Here is a 12,756-nt window from a genome sequence, read left to right on the forward strand (position 1 = left end):
ACAATGGGATTAGGCACCAATACAGTCATGGTAAGTTAAAAAGGTATTAAGTCAAAAACGTGTTTAATACATCTCACCTACCAAACACCGTAGCTTAGCCTAGCCTACCTGACACACGCTCACAGTCCTTCCATTAGTCTACAGCTGGGCAAAACCATCCAGAGCAAATCTGACTTTAGAATAAAGTGTTGAATATCATGTAATTTATTGAATACTGTTCTGAAAAGTGAAGAACAGAAAAGTTGTCTCCGTGAAGAATGGTGGTCAGTTTCGGAGGTTTACCCTCCTGACCACCGGCTGACTGGGGGCTGTGGTCCGCTGCTGCTGCCCAGCATCACAAGAGAATGTCTCCTGCATGTCACTAGCTCTGGAGGTTCAAATTCAAAAGTACAGTTTCTACAGAATACACATATCACCATCATTAAGTGAAAAATTGGAAGTTGAACCATCCTAAGTTGGGAACCATCTGAATCCTCCTTCTCCTAAAAACTCCTAAAAGTAAGTTCTTTTAGATTCCAACCGGAAGAGGTTTTCTAATGGATGAGGGCTACAGACAAACTTCTCATCTTGGGTAGTTGAGAAGGTCAGAGCAACAATATAGGAATTACATGATTAAAGGGACCCACCAAAAAATTTCTCGACTTTTAAATGATTCTTTACATCATGGAATCTAACCATCGGGATGAATTTGGGGGTCATGTGACTCAATCTCGGTCTTCTTATTGGTAAAGACCACTAAAATGACAAGACCCACCCCAGGACAACACAGCCCTGTAGTGGCAGACCCTTAGGTGAAGCTGTTTCTTCTATCCCCTAAGTCAGTTTCTTCAGCTGAATATAAAAAGAAATTTTTCAATTCTGTAAATAATTCACATGATGCAGGTCATGAAAATAACTCTAAAATGCTATGAAACAATTTCAAAATTCTGTAGCGATAGCCTTCTGCCTGCTAAGCTATCTGTCTAAGTTGTTCCTACATACCAATAATTGTTTTCTAATGTTATGGGTACAAAGTTACATAGGATTTCCATGGTCATCCCCAACATTTTTTCTCCCTGCAAACCTCCTCAGTTTACCTCTTCATGATACATATAAATACACACACACACGCGTACATACAATCTATGTAATATTTTATGTATTCTGCATTGTATGTATAATATAATAGATACATTGCACATAAATAATTTTGAATCTTTTAAAAAGAGCCAGATATCTTAAGAATTTTCTCAAGTCATTAGAATTTCTTGGTAAACCAGACTATGATAGCTACATAAAAGTTCATTTTGTGGTTGTATTTATTTCTTGACCATTTATGAAACATCTGCTAGATGCTAGGTTTTACTCTAGGCATCGAAGAGAACAGGGATGAAAGATAGACAAGCTTCTTCCCCTATGGCACTCCCCTTCCAATCAAGAGAGATGAACAGTTAACAAGCAGAACAAGTGAATGAACCGGGAAACACTTTATAATACTCAGTACAATGCAGAGGAATAAAACATGGTGGTATCTTAAAGATCAGCTGCCCTGGAGAATTAGAAGCTGTATCAATAAGTGTTTGGCACTCTAGTGTCTTGAAATTCATCAGTCTATCATGCCCTTCGAGCGAATGTCTTACCCAAACCTTGTTTTATAACATGATCAATTGATCATTTGGAAATTACTGGTTTGCTGAGTTATGTGGATCTTTGAAATATCAACAGAATTTGTTGAATAAAATCAAAGTCTCATCAGAAAAGTCTTTAAGTATTGGGAAGCTGAGAGGCTCATAGCAACAGGTACAAGTTTTACAAAATTCTACTTTTTTGCTTGAAAGTTTGAATTTCATTATTTGCAGCAAATATAGTCAGTTGTGATCATAGAAGAGGCAGGCTATATCTTGTGGGGGTTTTTGTTTTGTTTTGTTTTGTTTCCCTCTAGGACAGAGTCTGCCAGTTGCACAAGCATGAATAACTCTAGCTTTTAGGTAGCCATTCTTGGAGGAAACAACAGAATTCCATGAAAGGAGTGCTTAGTGGAGCTTGTAATTCAAACAAGTCACAAGTGCTTTCCTTCCAGACAACCGTCCTGTGCAGCAGGCAGACAGTGCTTTGCGCCTTCTTCCCGTTTCATGACACAGAGCAGAGAACACTGAAAATGACACCCACTCAAGGTTTAAGTTTTATTTAAAATTATTATTTTTATGGATTCATCCGTGAAAGCAGATTCAAAAACAATTAGAATTGGGTGGTGGTAAACAACAGGAGGACAACTCCTACATTTTGGTGGCACTGCCATGATTTGGGCTAAGGCCCCCGTGGTCTTACCCACCGTGACTTCTGGGTATCCATGCAGAGGTCAAGCCAATGAGAAAAATAAGTAATTTCTTAGTGTTACAATAACAATGGTTATCTTTTGGCAAACCCCTGAAAATGTTTTCAGGGGTTCCTTGGGGTCTTCAGACTACATTTAAAAAATATCTACTCCAGTGCTAACTATTTCACTTATTTCTAATATTTAACTGTTTTGGATGATGTGTCAAATGAGCTTCTCCACACATTGGCCTTTATCTCCTTGTACGATGATATCTTTCAGGAAAAGTTGCCAGAAGTGTGACCATTGGATAAATGGATACAGATATTTTAATATCAATTTTTAGGAGACATAAATTCAAACAAAGACCATTTGAATTACTCACTTTTCTTCTTAAAATTTTTTAGACTAGCCTCAATCAATGTATTAACCTTGATCCTTTAAATCTCCAGTGACAGAAACGAACTCCAATTAGCTTACACCCAAAAGGAGAATTTATTGGCTTTTATCACCAAAGTTTCCATCATTTTAGGAAACAAATGAATCAAATGGTTTTGTTTTCAGGAATTTCTTTTCTTGGGCACCTGGGTGGCTCAGTCCATTAAGCGTCTGCCTTTGGCTCAGGTCATGATCCTGGGATCTTAGGGTCAAGCCCTGCATCTGGATCCCTGTTACGTGGGGAACCTGTTTCTCCCTCTCCCTCTGCTTGCCGCACCCCCTGCTTGTGCTCTCTGTCAAATAAATAAATAAAATCTTTAAAAAAAGGATTTTCTTTTCTTCTAGGTATATAATATATAGAATAATCATTTTCAGGTCCTTGGCAAGGATTGTCAAACAAAAGGAAAATAATATTTTGCATGGTGTTTCATTACGGTTGCCTGGCAGGAAATGGCTAGCAGTGGGCAGGGCACTTGGAGGGATTTGGGATTTGCAGTGCTTAACAGGGCAGTCAGGGAAGGCTTCTTTGAGAAGCTGACATAGAAGGACATAGACGAGGGCAAGAGAGCCAAGCACGTATCTAAGGGAAAGAACATTCTAGACAAAGGGAACAAAAAGAGGCAGACTTGGCCACCTGGAGGGCCAGCAAAGAGGCTGTGTGACTGGAACAGAGTGAACACAGGATAAATTAAGAAGGGTGGGTTCAGAAATAGCAGGACCCATTCATGTAGGACCCAGTACAGCAGGGGTCCCAGTACAGCAGGGTCCCAGTACAGCAGGGGTCCCAGTACAGCAGGGGTCCCAGTACAGCATGGGACCCAGTACAGCAGGGGACCCAGTACAGCAGGGGTCCCAGTAGAGCAGGGGTCCCAGTACAGCTGGGGACCCAGTACAGCAGGGATAAGCTCTAAGGGGTTGAGTTTTTCCTGAGTGAGATGAAAGGGTTGATCAGATGATTTTAAACAGAGATGTCACAGGACCTGACTAGATTGTAAAAGAATATGTCTGACTCTTGTGCTGAGACAAGGGACAAGCAGGCCCCTTGCTAGTAAGCTCGTGCAGGGGAGAGGTCTGGGGCTTGGGCCAGGGAGAGAGCAATGAGGGGGTGAGGAACAGACAGGTTCTAGATATATTTTTAAGGTCTACTCATTGGGATTTCTTGATGGATTGGATGTCGGTTAAAGAGGATAAAATTTCAGCCTGAACCATGGAAAGAAGAACTCACCCGTTAGTTGAGTCAGCAGAAGATGCAAAGAAGCCACTTAAGGGAAGAAAACGGGAGTCTACTCTTTGATGTATTGAGGTCGAACTATTAAATGGATCTGCTAAGTAGGCAGTTGGATAGACAGGAGTGGAATTCAGGATGGTGGAACCTGCGCAGTAGATTTAGAGACATCGTGAATAAACAATGTGTAAGGCACAGGCCTATGTGTGACTGTCAGGAGCTGTGGACCTCACTGCAGATTTTCATTCACAGAGGCAGGTTCATCGATGCCTTAGTCAGACTCACATTAAAACCTATTCACCAAGTGTTTGAAGATAAAGTCTGATGAAATTCATACAAGAACTGTTTAAATACAAATCTGCCTTTCCTAGAAGGGGATGATCAATGGATCAACCATGATCCTATTGATTGCAAAGAGCAGAAACTCCAATCAGACTGGTTCAACAGCAGTTGTAACAGTGTGAGGAGGGGAGAAGTAGAGATGGAGGTCAAGGTTGCATTACACTAAGCTTTGGGAGGGGCAGATAGCATAGGTCTCAGAGAGGCCTGGTCTAGACATTTTTTTTTAATTATTATTTTTAAAAAAAAATTTTGTTAGTGTCAGGGGTGGAATCTAGCAATTCATCAGTTGCATAGACCACCCGGTGGTCATTACCTCACGTGCCCTCCTTAATGCCCATCTCCCAGTTACCCCATCCCCCCCACCTCCCCTCCAACAACCCTCAGTTTGTGTCTTAGGGTTCACCTTCTCCTATGGCTTACCTCCCTCTCTGTTTTCATATTATTTTATTTTTCTTTCCCTCCCCCCATGTTCATCTGTTTTGTTTCTTAAATTCCACATGAGTGAGATCATTAGCATAATACCCTCTAGTTCCATCCATGTTCTTGCAAATGGAAAGGTTTTTTTTGATGGCTGACTAGTATTCCACTGTGTATGTACACCACATCTTCTTTATCCATTCATCTGTCAATGGACATCTGGGCTCTTTCCATAGTTTGGCTGTTGCAGGCATTGTTGTTATAAACATTGGGAGGCAGATGCCCCTTTGGATCACTGTATTTGGGGTAAATGCCAGTAGTGCAATTGCTGGGTCATAAGGAAACTCTAATTTCAACTTCTCAAGGACCCTCTATACTGTTTTCCAGAGTGGCGGCACCAGCTTGCATTCCCACCAACAGTGTAGGAAGGTTCCTCTTTCTCCGCATCCTTGCCAGGATCTGTCATTTCCTGACTTGTTAATTTTAGCCATTCTGACTGGTGTGAGGTGGTATCTCATTGTGGTTTTGATTTGTATTTCCCTGATGCCGAGTGATGTGGAGCAGTTTTTCATGTGTCTTTTGGCCATTTAATTACCATCTGAAACTTCTCTTTTTTCCTTTGGTGTTTCCCTCTACACATTGGCTTCATTCACTCAGAGCAGCCTCTCTATTTGGCAAGAAAACTCTTGTCATCTCTGGATTCACATGCGCTTTCCCCCATGATTCCACATCAGGAAATCAGAAGGAGGGACTCTGGCAGTCTCTCTACAGATCACCATCCATTCCTGGACCAATCACCGTGGCCAGAGCTATGCAGTATCTGGACAGGCTGCCCGCTTCCACCCATACCCCCTTACTAGGGAGAAGGTTGAACTATTGAAAGAAGGAGGAAAATGAAAACAGTAGCTATAGCAAGCTGTCTTAAGATAGTGAGTTAAAATATGAACAGGGCTGAGAGTGACTCCTGGCTGTGTATTCACTTTACTTAGTAACAGGTGCTCAATTAAAAAAAAAAAAAAAGGCCCCCACATGGGTTAAAACCTCAGAAAATAAATTCTATCCAATGGTTAAGAATTCTCCCCAAAGGAAACCAACCCCAGGGATAAGAAGAATCATGTTAGGTCATGGAAGCCGAGCAAAGACCAGTGATAGAAAGTGTGAGGGAGAGGCATCTGGGTAGCTCAGTTGGTTAAGCATCTGCCTTTGACTCAAGTCATGATCATGGGGTCCTGGGATTGAGCTTTGCATCAGGCTCCGCACTCCACAGGGAGTCTGCTTCTGCCTTTCCCTCTGCCCCTCCCCACTGCTTGTGCTCTCTCTCAAATAAATAAATAAAAAATCTTTAAAGAAAGAAAGAAAAAAAAAAAGGAAGTGTGATGGAGGGAGCCAGATGGAAGGAGGATGTCCGGTGCAGCAACCAAATCAGACAGACAAGGGGACGAAGAAAGCAGAAAGCCCTCTAGATGCACGATGACATCGAAACCAAGCAGATTCCTACAAAACCTATAATAGCCAAGCGAGCAAAGCTGAAAACATCCCTGGCAGTCTCTAATGGTAGTCTTCTAGATGACAGGTCACATCTCTCCGTGGAGCCTCCCCTATAGGAATATCACACACTGACACAAATTTGATCAGGAAGATTTTAACAGTGGGTTTGCCAGGAAGCCTGGAATACTGAATTTGCTAAAAACTGGGTTCATTGGTGTTGATGAGAGGTCTATAATTTTTTTATGCAGATGTCTGGGCAGAGGAGAGAGCATATCCTTTTGGTGAATTGTTGCTTCAAAACATGATATGAAAGGAACATTTTCTAAACGAAATACGGTTGTCGGCCACCCCAGCTTACATTTATTCCATCTTTCCTGTGTTGACAGATGAAACTGTAGTCGCCAAAAGAGGAAATCGCAGGCTAGGTGAACAGGGTTAACCCCACGTAAGCCTGTGTGGGACATCCCAGGTGAAAAAGATCACAGTCTGGCATCCCCTTTTATTTATTGACTCACTGGTCATAGTTACCCACTTTGCACCCTAGCAAAGATACTGAATAATTCAGTTTAAGAGACCACTTGCATGTCTTGCTTAAGATGGCTTCTAACTTTAAATATATAGTAATAATTACACACCATGAACAGTTTTAGCCTTTACTCAGATGTCATTAGAAAGGTTGCAACCAGATTGACTTCTGAACACTTACGTTTGAATTTTAAAATGTTTGGAAATGAAATATGTAAATTAAGCCACAGTCCAGTGGCCGGGACTGTAGTCTATATATGCTTCTAAAAGATTAATAACCCTTACTTATTTCAATTATAATAAAGATTATGATAAGGGAAAAATAAGAAATCAACTAAATTGTAGGAAAAGACTGATTTTTTACTTTCTCTGTGAATTGGTTGGAAAGCAGTCTGTTCTTATTTTATTTACATAAATACAGTTCGTTTACCTTTCTTGTTAGACCGCACACTGAATATTTTACTCAGATAATTTCAGAGGAGCAAATATGTTGGCTCACAAGTTGGTTTCCTTGGAAAGTGGGCCCCTTGTTTCCATCAGTAATTCCATAAACGGGGGGGGGGGCGCATCGTTTTCATTTTGTTGCTCAAGGATTCTCTGTTAACTGAACGCAGCACTGTGTGTGTGTGTGTGTGTGTTTGTGTGTATGAGTATGTATTAGATGACATTTGGAAAAAATACTGTCTCTCTCTCTCTCTCTTTAAGATTTTATTTATTTATTTCAGAGAGAGAAAGACAAGTAAGCACGAGCAGGGGGAGGGCAGAGGGAGAAGCAGCCTCCTGGCTGAGTAGGGAGGCCGACATGCGGCTCGATCCCAAGACCCTGGGTTCACGACCTGAACCCAAGGTAGATACTTAAACCCCTGAGCCACCCAAGTGCCCCTAAACAATACTATTTTTTAGTTGTGTCTTTTTGCTAATAGTCTGGGACCTTTGATTATTTTGTAACATTGACTTACGAAATTTGAAAAAAAAAACCCAAAACTTCATAGATCAATTTAAACACCATGCTAATTATTGATAATGCCTAAAACTTAAGCAGTTCTGAGTTCTGTTAGCCAACCAGAAACACAATTTGCTGCTCTTGAACAAGTCGGGAGAAATGAAAGTCAAATTCCCTTTTTTCACTTCATTTCAATTTAACAAGCAGGGTTATATTTAACACATTTCAAAGCGTTTTCTTTCTCATTTTAGGTGCCACAGTGAACTTGAACGGTGCCTAATTGAGTGTTTTAATTGCTAGGGACCAGCACTGCCAGGAAAGTTAATTGGCTGCCACATAAAAATGTCACCTTCTATTTATATTTATATAAAACTTTATAGTTTACAAACACTTTCATATGTGTAACCTTAATTAATGCTCACAGTGACTCTGTAACATAGAGGAAGCATAAGCAGAGAAACAGAACAGAGAGTGAGCGGAAGGCTTGCTCAGAACTGTCCAGTAATGTAGTCAGGATTCAAATACACGCCTTTGGATTCGAGTTCACCCTGTAGTGTGTTTCAGAAAAGCAATCCACTTTGCATTCGGAAGCCAGGGCGGAAGCGAGGAGAAATTAAGACAAAGAACCTGGGAAGGAAGCTATTAAAAGTTTAAGGAGATGATTAAAAAGGAAGGGAGTGAGGTTGTTGATGGTTTGTTTTGAGAGAGGGAATGAGATCTAGTTACATTGACAAGCGGTAAAAGGGGGAACGGATTTGGAACGTGAGGGTGGGATTGGACCTAGGGCCACTCCAGAAGTTCTGGTCTGGGTGACGGAGAGGCTGAGACAGGGAACCTACAGTGTTAGTGGCTTGGGTGAGGCTTACAGACGGTAGGGTTTGGTTGAAAGCATCTGGACCAGCCTCCTGGATTCAGACCATAGGAACTCTGAAATGCAGATTTGGAGGGTTCACGCTAGTGGAGAGTGGGAGAGAGAGAGAGAGAGAGAGTCGACACCATAGGTGGTAAAGAGTGTCTGAGAAGCATCAAGCTTTCAGAATTATTTTTCCTGAGTTTTTAAAATAAACGTTTGCCAATAACCAGATGAGACGCTGCTGCTGGAAACACAGCAAGAGCGATCATGAGCATCAGCTCCTTCTATTTCTTTTCACCATAGTCTTTGTAGCATTTCCCTTCCTGATTTAGCACACGCCTTTCTCGTGTCTTGCTCCGAAGCGAGGGAGGAATTAGGTGTCATAGGCAGTTTGTCCGGCCGAGCACGAGTCTGTGTTCAGCGGGAACCAGGTTCTGCACAGTCTGACCTACGGATTCTGCCCCAGCGTGGCGCTTTCTCGTGGGCCGCACCTGCTCCGTGGCCGTGGCAGCCTGGCAGTGTTGCCGTGGCTGCAGCTGGGGAGGTTCATGCCCGATTAAACATGGGGTCCGCTCCCATCTCTGCGTGAGTAGCCAGGAGGCTCGTCTGCGAACGACACCGCTCTTCGGGAGCCCTTGGTGGCTGGTGTCGCTCAGCCTGGGCGGAGGCGCGGCTCTGTGCACAGAAACAACATGGGCAGCGCCCCCCACTCCCACGTCCCGTTCCCAGCGCTTGCCCCTTTGCTGTTCCAGCTGGAGACCTCCCACCTGTCTGCTGTTCCAACCAGGCTCAGAACCCACCTTGCTCGGGGGTGGAGTTCTTTCTCTTTTCCACCAGCTACCGGAGTCACTTACACATCTGTTGGTAGAACACGTGGTGTTTCAAGCTAGTTTTCTCTTTCAGGTGCCTCGTTAAAATGGAGCAGTGTTTCGTTTAGGGTCCTGGTTTTTTGGGTCTGGTGTGGCCCAACTTGTAGTCATTCACAAAATGTTTATATGGATTTTCAGCAACTCCTTAGGGAAGGTGTAGTTTCTATTATGAATGATATGGGAGAAATTAGATCTGATAGAGGAATGTAGGGGAAGACATTAAATGTGTAATCCTTTTGTGTGATTTTATGGTTTCAAATGGGAATTTATAGTCCTTTGGTTAGTTTTTTTGAAAATTTTATTTATTTATTTTTGCTAGAGAGAGAGAGAAAACATGCATGAGTGGGGGAAGTCAGAGAAGGAGAAGCAGACTCCATGTCCAGCAGGGAGCCTGATGCAGGACTCCAGCCTAGGACCTGGGATCATGACCTGAGTCAGAGGGAGATGCTTAACTGACTGAGCCACCCAGATGCCCCCTTGGTTAATTTAATATTCCAGTATGACAGAAGAAGGCTGATGAGGTGGGGGACTTTCACCTCTCCTCCTTGCTCAACTACCAAGGAGCATCCCTGTTTGACGGGCCCACCGACGACATTTACTCCCCTGGCTGAGGATTCACACTCTCAAGTTCCTGCAGGAGAGAACTGCTTCCCTTAGCTTAGGGGATCAGAATCAAGGTCCAAAATCCCCTGGCGTGTCTTTTTCAGATGGGTTTGTCCTGGAAGTAGAAGCTCTTATAATTCCCCTTCCACTTTAGAAAAATGAAGCTGATGCATTTCTTTAAGGAAATCCTTCATTAATTTTTTTTTTAGAAATAACATCTCAAACTGTTTTTCTCTAAGTAAAAGAAAAGGAAAAGATTGTGTGTTGGATTTTTTTTTTTAAGTCAAAGATTGCAGTTTCTACTCAGTGAAAATTAAGATTGTAGGAGAAATCATGTTTTGCTATACTGGTACTTGTTAAACATGGAAACTCGGAGAAGGAGACAATTAAGTAGAGATGAGAAAAAAGAAAGAATGACAGGAAAATTATTACATCTTCTCTGCCTAACCCATAATCAGTCTCTTTGCAAATATATACACATGTACGCATACCTACACACACACACACACACACTGTAAAAGACCCTCAGATTGTGCTTAACCAATAATGCTCCGATGATATTTAAAGGCAGCAAAAACCCTTCTCAATTATTCAAGATCATACAGTAGGATCGTTCATGTAGATTGGTACATAACACAACTGTGTAAGTCTGTGCACATGTGATACATGACAAATAGTATGTGTGTGTTTTATTTATATATAACTATAAAACATACTCATGGGTTAACGCCATGCATAAGTATGTGTATTATATCCATACATAGATAGACATGAATAAATATAGAGATGCCTACCTAGCATAAAGAGATGGTAGAAAGATAGAGCCACAGGGAAGTACGTGAACGTGGAGTTCACGTGGATGAGACAACCATGTGATACTCACCTTGCTCATTTTTCCAGACTCTTTTCTGCAGCCGCTCCAGGCACTGAGCCCGTCCTGATTCTGTGCAGCCCTGAGCACCACACAGTTCCTCCTCCTGCTGGATACAAATCTGCCTTCTCTCGCGGTTCCTTTTCTCTCTGGTCCCATTTTCGCCTCCAGGGCGGCACCGAACATCAGCTCTCCTCCTCCATGTAAGCTAAAGGAGGACAACACTGTCTTTGCTTCCAGCAAACCGTCTCTAAAGTATCTGTGAGCGTGGACGGATGTGCCGCCTCCTCTCAGAGAAACCTAGCCCTCCAGGCATTTTCTAATGCCCGAAAGAGGGGAATGGGAATGTCACCACCATCCTGAAGATAAGCATTCTTTCATGTAACCCGAAGCCTACTGTGAAGTCACTCCTTTAGGCTCATGAACAAAGTCCCCCAGAGGTGCTGCTGACTAGCCCATTGAGAACTTTGGTTTTGTCAGTACTTGCTTTATGCCCCATCATTATCATCAGTCCATACACGTTCCACGTTTTGCTTTATTTGCATTTATCTTTTTTTTTTTTTTTAACCATCCACCAATTTTGCTATCATTCCTTCTGGTCTTGTCCACACTTACTCATGTGCGTACTTAACAGGCTTATTTTTTTAATGTATATTTTATTTTTTTAAAGATTTTATTTATTTATTTGAGAGAGAGAACATGTGCTGAGCAGGGGGAGGGAGAAGGAGAAGCAGACTCCCTACTGGGAGCCCAAGGTGAAGAGGCTCGATCTCAGGGCCCCAGGATCATGACCCAAGCCAAAGGCACATGGCTAACCTACTGAGCCACCCAGATGCCCTTAATAGGTTTAAGTCTACTTTTTATGCCCTTCTGAAGATATACATATAAATGTGTATTAAAGCATAAAAAATAAACCCTTAGGCTTTCCTCCAGCCCTTTGACTCTGTGCGCAGTGCACGATGAAGATCCTTGTCGGTGAGCCCAGGTGTGATATTACTGTAGTGTCCCCAGTGACTGCAGAGCGCTCTCCAAAATAACAGTTGACGCTGCCGCCAGCCACCCAGGAGAGGTCACGTTTCCCTGTATCTCTGCCCCACATCTCCCCATATCTCTGGATATCATCTGCCTTTCTAAGTACTGCAAATCTAAAGAGTGTAGATTTTATTTTAATTCACTTTTCTTCCATTCCTACTGAGCTTGAGCCTGACCCTCTTCATATTCTTATTAGGTATTTGGGTGTCCTATCTATGAATTTCCTTTGCTCGCTTTACCGTCATTCTTCCCGCTTTGCTTGGTTCTTTCATGTAAACTCAGTCTCTTCTTACATAGAAATTGTTGTGAGTATCTTTGTCAAGACTGTCTCTAGGCTCTCCACTTCACCTTTGATTGTCTTCTGTGGGATCTGGATCAAGAAGTCTCTGAGTTGCTGGAAGATCTACTCCTACACTATTTTCTGTACTCACTCTACATTTATATTTCCACTGTCCACACTCAGGTCTTCCATCCACACTGAGGGTGGTAGATACAGTACAAGTAGGCATCAGTTTCTTCCTTCTCTATATAGTGAGCCAGTCTTCCTAATATCATTTATTAAATGACCCACACTTCCCTCTCTTCGTCACCCACCAAGATACTGCAGAGGTGTCTTCAGAGATGATTCTGGTTCTGTGAAAGGTACTGAAACTTTCTCGATGGATGTTTTATCTATTTTTATAAAAATTTGTCTTTTTCTTATATTTGTGGCACATAAATCTGTCTGTATGAGTTCGATTACGTTCAGTAATTGTGTTATGTCTCATCTCTAGCTTTTTTAAGTTCTTTTATTGATCAATTACCAAACAGGTGTTAATGTTACTAAATGTAGTTGTTGATTTGCCTCTTTTCTGCCA

At 42.2% G+C, this 12,756-nt stretch overlaps 1 protein-coding gene across 2 annotated transcripts in view; it reads left to right on the plus strand.

The window, feature by feature from the left end:
* The window catches only part of DSCAM (DS cell adhesion molecule), a gene marked incomplete at both ends in the record, with an annotated part of 750,628 nt that overhangs the window by 463,426 nt on the left and 274,446 nt on the right, over positions 1 to 12,756 (plus strand). The gene's annotated exons all lie outside the window — the stretch shown is intronic.

This window comes from Martes martes (assembly GCF_963455335.1).
Source record: "Martes martes genome assembly, chromosome: 1".
Classification (NCBI taxonomy): Eukaryota; Metazoa; Chordata; class Mammalia; order Carnivora; family Mustelidae; genus Martes; species Martes martes.